Genomic DNA, 7,808 nt, shown 5'->3' on the forward strand with positions numbered 1-7,808 from the left:
ACTGATTTGCAAACTGGTAAAAAGGCCAAACGTTCATATATTGGATTCATATCAAGAAAGAAAGATAAACTGAAAGATTGAATAAGAGATCAAAGTTTACATTGTCCATTCATATATTTTTCAGGAAGTAAACATGATCATATCCATTGAAGCTATCATTTGCTACTGAATCATGCTACTGAATGATTACTGGATTTAAACTTTTCTTCAGGAAAATAAAACTATATCTAATTCATTATCTGATGACAAATACCACCAAACCTTATATATTAGATGATGACCATATATTTTTGTTGAAGTAATATATAATTTCAACAGAACCAAAAATACCTATAGAATTGAAAGTTAAGACAGGGTTGGACAATAGAAACTAAATTAAACCTATGTCCTAGAAGAAATGTTGAATTGTTATATTCAGCCTATTGTTAAGTAGTTATCAGAAATATATTGCTTTCAGTAATATTAGAATTATATGTTGTTTTGATATTTCTGTTTATGCAATATAATGCTCCCAAATAAATTGTAAAAATTTATATCAGTGAAATGCCTGGATATATATAGAGAGGGTTTCTTTTATCTTTTTTCTTTTCACTCCAGATTTCATTTCCCTTCTGGTCAACACTCTTATTCCACATCCAATACCTCTTCCTTACCCCCTGCCCTGATCTCCATGAGGATGTCCCCACCCCAGCCTACCCAATAGACCTTTCAACTCCTTGGGGTCTCCAGTCTCTTGAGGGTTAGGTGCATCTTCTCTGACTGATTGCCAACCCAGTAGTCCTCTGCTGTATATATGTTGTGGGCCTCATTTCAGCTGGAACATGCTGCCTAGTTGGTGATTTAGTGTCTGAGAGATCTCAGTGGTCCACATTAATGGAGACTTCTGGTCTTTTGTTTTTTTTAACTGCTGGTCTTCTTATTTGGTCTCCCTCCTCTTCAACTTCCTCCAGCTTTTCCCTAATTCAACCACAGGGATCAGCAGCTTCCGTTGATTGGTTGGGTGCAAATGTCTGCATGTGACTCTTTCAGCTGCTTGTTGGGTCTTTGGAAGAGCAGTCATGATAGGCTCCTTTTTATGAGTTCTCCATAGCCTCTCTTAGGGCCTCTCCCTTGAGCTGGTTCCCACTCTAGTCCTGTCACTGGACCTTCTTTTTGTCAGGCGCTTCTCCATTTCCATCCCTGCAGTTCTTTCAGACAAGAACAATTCTGGGTCAGAGATTTGACTGTGTTATAGCAACCCCATTGCTCACTTGATGCCCTGTTTTTCTGCTAATGGTGGGCTCTACAAGTTCCCTCTCCCCAGTGTAGGGCATTCCATCTAGCTTCCCTCCCTTTGAGTTCAGAGAGTTTCTCACTCCCCAGGTCTCTGGTACATTCTGGAGGATCCTCCCAGCCTCCTACCTACTGAGGTTGCCTGTTTCCATTCTTTCTGTTGGCCCTCAGTGCTTCAGTCCTTTTCCCCACCCAATACCAAACTATATTCTCCTCTCCCCCACATGTCCCCTTTCGCTCCATAGTCTTCCCCTCCCTCTTTGTGGTTGCTTTCTTCTCCCTCCTATGTGGGCCTGAGGCATCCTCACTTGGGGCCTTCAGCTTGATGACATTTTTGCATTCTGTGGACTATTATCTTGGGTATTCTGTATATTTTTGCTAATATCCACATATTCTTGTGTATATAGCTTGGCGTCCTTATTTATGATACCCAGAAGGTGGAAACAACCCAGATGTCTCATGGCAGAAGAATGGATACAGAAAATATGGTTCATTGAAAGAATGGAATACTACTCAGCCATTAAGAACAAGGGCATCCTGAGTTTTGCAGGCAAATGGGTGCAATTAGAAAATGTCATTCTGAGATCAGGGACAGAGTTTTGACCTCGCCACCACCGTCGCCGCCCAGAGACTGCCTACTGCCAAGCCGGGTCTATGTGCTCCCACCCACTCCAGACACAGAATATCCAGTTATGAATAAAAATGAGCTGGTGCAGAAAGCCAAGCTGGCCGAGCAGTAGAGTGGTACAATGACTTGGCAGCCTGCATGAAGTCTGTCACTGAGCAAAGAGCCGAGCTGTCTAATGAGGAGAGGAACCTTCTCTGTGTTGCTTACAAAAACATTGTAGGAGCCTGTAGGTCATCTTGAAGGGTTGTCTCGAGTATTGAGCAGAAGACGGAAGGTGCTGAGAAAAAGCAGCTGATGGCTGAGAGTACAGAGAGACGACCGAGACTGAGCTGAGGGCCATCTGCAACGAGGTTCTGTCTGTTTTGGAAAAGTTCTTGATCCCCAATGCTTCGAAACCTGAAAGCAATCTTCTATTGGAAAATGAAGGGTGATTACTACTGTTACCTGGCTGAGGCTGCTGCTGGTGATGACAAGTAAGGAATTGTGGACCAGTCGCAGCAAGCGAACCGAGAAGCATTTGAAAGCAGCAAAAAAGAGATGCAGCTGACACACCCTGTCAGACTGGGTCTGGCCCTCAAGTTCTCTGTGTTCTACTACGAGATCCTGAACTCTCCAGAGAAAGCCTGTTCTCTTGCAAAAACAGCATTCGATGAAGCCTCTGCTGAACTTGATATATTAAATGAAGAGTGGGTACAAAGACAGCACGCTAATAATGCAGTTACCGGGAGACGACTTGACATTATGGACATCAGATATTCAAGGAAATGAAGCAGAAGCAGGAGAAGGAGGGGAAATTAACCCACATTCCATCCTTTGTCTGCCTCATTCTAAAATTTACATAGTAGACCATTTGTCATCCATGCTGTCCCACGGATAGATTTTTTGTTTACAACTTATGACAGGTTTATGTTGCTTCTATTTGAATTTATATATTCCCCACGTGGTTTTATGTTTTAATATTAGGAGAGTAGAGCCAGTTAACTTTAAGGAGTTACTTGTTTTCATCTTGAGGTGGCCAATATGGGATGTGGAATTTTTACACGACTTACATGTTTGACATAGTACTTTTGGTACATTGTGGCTTCAGAAGGGCCAGTGTTAAAACTGCTTCTATGTCTAAACAAAGAAAACTACCTACATATTGGCATGTGCTGGCGGGAAATAAAGGGGATAATGGGTTCCAGTCCCGAGTGCAGTCTGTGTGGGTACTGTAGGGCTTGGAGCACTTGTGAGGCTGGGACACAAACATCCTGTGGATGCACTAGGGTTGTGTGTCTGTGTGCACATCCATGACCACAACTCCAGAATTCTCTCCAAAGTTGTGACCTAATTTACTCTGAGAAGGGCAGAAACGTTTCACATTCCATTATTTGTAAACTTACCTGCTGTTTTCTTTCATTAGTTTAGCAACACATTTTATTTGTATTATAATGTTTTAGGCAATCTAAGAACAAATGTTTAAAGTAAAGATTCAGTAAAACAAAAAAAAAAAAAAAAAAAAGAAAAGAAAAAAGAAAATGTCATCCTGAGTGAAGTAACTTAGACCCCAAATTATATGCATGGCATAGATAAAGGTTTTAATAATTTTTATTTATTTATTATTTACTTATTTATCCTTCTTTTATATAATATATACCAGCAACAGTTTTCCCTCCATTCCTCTCAGTTCCCCCATATCACTTTTCTCTTGGATCCACTGCCCTTCTCCCCCCTACTTCCCTTCAGAAAAAGGCAGCCTCCCAGGGATATTAACCAAATACAGCATAGAAATTTACAATGTGACTAGGCACAAAGTTTCACGTTAAGACTGGACAATGCAACTCGGTAGTAAGAGTCCCAAGATCAGGCAAAGGAATCAGAAACAACCCCCACACCCACCTTTAGGACTTCCACAAAAATTTAAGCTAGACAATCACAATATATATGTAGAGGACCCATTTTTTTATTCAAAGGGGCAAAAAGCTAATTCCTCTAACAAGTAAAATCTGGGAGTCTGTTTGGAGCTTCTCATAGGGAAAAGCAGCTAATCATATACCCTTGACTATAAATTATTCTTTCTCTCTTGAGGAAAACTGTCCTCATTGACAAAGGGGGCAAGCTAAGGATGAATGCACATAAAGTGGTGAACGAGGAAAGAGACATCAGCCTAGCCATCTAGATCAGCCAGAAATCTGGGACCATAGTAGGGTAACTGATATAGTAGCTAGATCACACAAACCTGAAGGCTTAAAGAAGCAAGGCTTGGAGGATGAGACAGGTAGGGGACATGGAAGATGGTAAACCAAAATGCAAAATGAGTAGTTTATATTTTTTAAAAAAGAAACATAGATATCTTCTATCTTGGAACTCAATTAGAAAACAATATAGATGATTTGAAGCAAGGTGCCATGAAAGGCTAGATAATGTTATTCTATGAGTAACTGGTTACTAAATAAATGCACAGTTCCATATGTGTGAAACTCCTACAGGAATTGTTGGTCAGGGAAATATCAGAGACCCCCAAAACAATATACACTCTTGCCTTTCCTATTGCTTGCCCACCAATACTAGATAGTATGATCTTAACCCTGAAGATACCACACAAATCTTGGCTGCACAATATAAGAGAAATCATGTTGGAACTGGGCTGGAAATTTCAATCATGTTGATTAGATTTAAAAGTGCTAGAAAATACTTAACAGGCTGCTGGAGAAGAAAACCTATCAGTAGCTTCATATATCCCTGAGCCACATGAATTATCATAGCAATCTGCCAAGCAAGATGTGCCTACCTAGACAACAGTATCACAGTTGTTAAGGAGGAGTAAACAATCTCTGACTGGATTTGAGACTCGATTCACAGGATGTATTCCATGTTTGTGTGCAATGTGTTTTTTCAAAAAAACCTGTGCTTCAAGAGATCATAGTTGTTACTGGGGAAATCACTACTGTTGCTTAGCTAAGTGGACATATTGCAAATAACCTCCAAAAGATTTCTGTTTATATGCATAGAAAAATGGCTACTCTTATCCAGAATTAGAGCATTGCCTTTCTGAAGCATATGGTAGTGAATAAAAAGAATCCTGTCTATCCCAGATGCTAAGGACTAGTGAAGGCAAGAGGAGTAATGAACATTGTAGAAGTAAAAAATCAATGTAATAGTCACAAAATAAGTGTTGTAAAATGTCATCTTTTAGACTGAACACTACCATTCCAATTATAAACTTACAGTGTATGTGGTTACTGCAGGTCTGCATGCATGGGATTAATCCTGACAACAACAGGCAGCCATGGTTGAAAGATGAGTTAATTCAACTCTAGTCCTTAATACTGAGCTGCTGGCTAATTATAATTTTTGAAATTATCATCTTCAGTTGTGCAAAGATGACCAGTCTCCAATGAATACGTTCACATGAAGAAATGTTAAGATGTACCTGCTTAACCTTACTGGATCACAAAACAAAACAAAAAGTCATAGATGTATGAGACAACTTTATCAGAAAGAAAAGAAACTTCCAGGGAGATAGCAGAAGTAAACAAATAAAAGAATGTATTATATGTATGACTGAAATGGCTGGAGCAATTAGACAGCAAAAGGAAATCAAAGGGATACAAATCGGAAAGGAAGAAGTAAAAACATCACTTTTTGCAAATGACATGATAGTGTACTTAAGTGACCCCACATATTCCATGAGAAAATAAAATCAATTGATTAAAAAAATGACTCACAGAAGAAAGAAGGACAATGATGATGAGTTGCTTTCTCTATTTACCATATGTGAGATATTTCATAATCTTGCATACATTATTGCTTTCAAATATCATGAGTTATTTAGTACCATCTCCTTCTCAGAGACAAGAAGCATAAAGCATATAATTTAGGAAGTTGATGCGAGTTTGAAGCTGGAATCATATGCACCACCTGCTAACTCTTATCATGCAGTAATGACAGCCTTGGAAGCATTTTTTTCACTGTGTCTTACTGAAAACTAAGTAGGATATTATAGATGGAATCCTTAAGAACATTACTAGTGATATTATCCAAGTTCAATCTATGTTCATGTGTTCAGTCTATGTCCCTTGTTAAATATTACTAAGAATGTATTTGGTAATATTAGGAGACCAAAGAGAGGCTACATATCTGAGATTCATTCCCAAATAAAATTTAAATAGAAAATAATGACCACCGTCGAGTTACTCTCCTTTCTTTTTCTGGAACTAAATTATAGGCATACACTGGCCAAGAGAAAAAAAGTGCTTGGTGTTGAACTCTAGTCAAAAGCCATGAGAAAGTAGTGAAAACCTTATAACACATAGACACAGGAGAAAATTTTCTGGAGAAAACACCAATGGCTCAAGCTCTAAGGTCAAAGATTAACAAATGGGACTTAATGAGAATGCAAAGTTTCTGTAAGGCTAAGGACATTGTCAAGAAAACAAAATGGCAGCCAACAGAATGGGAAAGGATCTTTACCAAATCCACATCAGATAGAGGCCTAATATCCAAGGTATACAAAGAACTCAAAAAGCTAGACACCAGAGAATCAAACAACCCTATTAAAAACAGGGTACAGAACTAAACAAAACGTTCTCAATTGAGGAATATCGAATGGCTGAGAAACTTCTGAGGAAGTGCTCAACATCCTTAGCCATCAGGGAAATGCAAATCAAAACAACACTGAGATTCCACCTCACAACAGTCAGATTGGCCAAGATCCAAAAACTCAGATGACAGCAGATGCTGGTGAGGTTGTGGAGAAAGAGGAACACTTCTCCACTGTTGGTGGGGTTGTGAACTGATACAACCACTCTGGAAATCAGTCTGGTGATACCTCAAAAAATTGGACATAATACTACCTGAAGACCCAGCTATTCCCTTCTGGGCATATACCCCAGAGACACTTTAATATACAACAAAGATACATGCACCACAATGTTCATAGCAGCTCTATTTATAATAGCCAGAAGCTGGAAAGAACCCAGATGTCCTTCAGTAGATGAATGGATACAAAAATTGTGGTACATTTACACAATGGAGTACTACTCAGCTATCAGAAACAATGACTTAATGAAATTCTTAAGAAAATGGCTGCATCTAGAGAATATCATCCTGAGTGAGATAACCCAGTCACAAAAGAACAGACATAATATGCATTCACTGATATTGGGATGCTAACCCCAGAGGATCTGACTGCCCCAGAAACAACTCACAGACTGTGTGAAGTTCAAGAAAAAAAAAAAGAAAACAAAACAAAACAAAAAAAAAAAAAAAAAGTCATGCTCAATCATTACACACCAAGAACACATTGACAAATTCCGGGTTACACCCTGTTTTACATGTACTTTTTGCTCATTGTAAAAAAAAAAAAAAAAAAAAAAGAAGAAGAAGAAGAAGAAAAGAAAAAAAAAGCCAAGCACTGACACAATTGTATCTGTATACATTTATGCAAAAATGTTTAATTTTTTTATCTTTGTTTTTTAAAATAAAGTTTAAAAAAAAAGAAGAAGAAATCTGGTCTATCACCAGCTATAATTATTGTTTGCTTCTTGATTCTTGATAATCTGTAGTTTAAGATGTCTCCACTCCTACAGTCAAAATGGCCTATAAATTCTACTTTATGAACCAAAATAAATCTTTGTTTTCTAAAACAAAAATAAAATAAAACAAAAGAAATATTTCTATCAATTTAAAAAAAAAAAGCCATGAGAAATACATTTTAAAGGGGACTGGAGAAAGAGTTGAGCTCCATCCAGGTAGAAAGACCAACATAACTCAAAACACCTGTACCAAATAATTTCATTACAGATCTGTTTCTCACAGAGACCAATGATTTGAAAATAGAGTGTCAGGAAAGGAAGTGAATGAGGCCAAGCCTACAGAATATGTCAACACATTTGCCCCTTCAATCTGTTCCTTCGCTTCTTTTGAG

The 7,808-nt window shown here is 38.3% G+C and overlaps 1 pseudogene across 1 annotated transcript; it reads left to right on the forward strand.

Moving 5' to 3' along the window:
• The first annotated feature begins 1,964 nt into the window (after positions 1-1,964).
• Positions 1,965-2,777, forward strand: LOC308415013 (14-3-3 protein zeta/delta-like; annotated as a pseudogene). Its single transcript has one exon. The product of its transcript is annotated as a 14-3-3 protein zeta/delta-like (transcript).
• The last annotated feature ends 5,031 nt before the right edge of the window (positions 2,778-7,808 follow it).

The sequence above is a fragment of the Micromys minutus genome, assembly GCF_963924665.1.
Source record: "Micromys minutus genome assembly, chromosome: X".
Classification (NCBI taxonomy): domain Eukaryota; kingdom Metazoa; phylum Chordata; class Mammalia; order Rodentia; family Muridae; genus Micromys; species Micromys minutus.